This window comes from Littorina saxatilis, linkage group LG2 (assembly GCF_037325665.1).
Source record: "Littorina saxatilis isolate snail1 linkage group LG2, US_GU_Lsax_2.0, whole genome shotgun sequence".
Taxonomy (NCBI): domain Eukaryota; kingdom Metazoa; phylum Mollusca; class Gastropoda; order Littorinimorpha; family Littorinidae; genus Littorina; species Littorina saxatilis.
Window position 1 is genome coordinate 54,255,317 of NC_090246.1, and position 448 is coordinate 54,255,764.

Genomic DNA, 448 nt, shown 5'->3' on the forward strand with positions numbered 1-448 from the left:
CCTGAGCTTGGTGTTGATGCTCAGGTCTGCTGATGCCCATACGTTCTTCAGTTGAAGGAAAGCTGCTCATGCTTTGCCAATCCGGACTCTAACATCAACGTCCGTGCCACCCTGCTTGTCGACAATGCTTCCGAGATAGGTGAAATTGTCTACCTCTTGCAGTGCTTCACCATCCAGCGTGATGGGGGTCGTGTTGGCTGTTGCGTTGGTCCTAAGGACCTTGCTCTTCCCCTTGTGGATGTTGAGGCCAAATCGAGCGGAGTTGTTGATATATAAAACATCAGAAATTGCGAAAGAATATATATATAAATATATATAGAAATTTATAATGAGAGCGCTAAAAATGCCAAAATGTGCACTCGATCGCTTGTACTTTTATATATATATATATATATGTGTGTGTGTGTGTGTGTGTGTGTGTGTGTGTGTGTGTGTGTGTGTGTAGAGC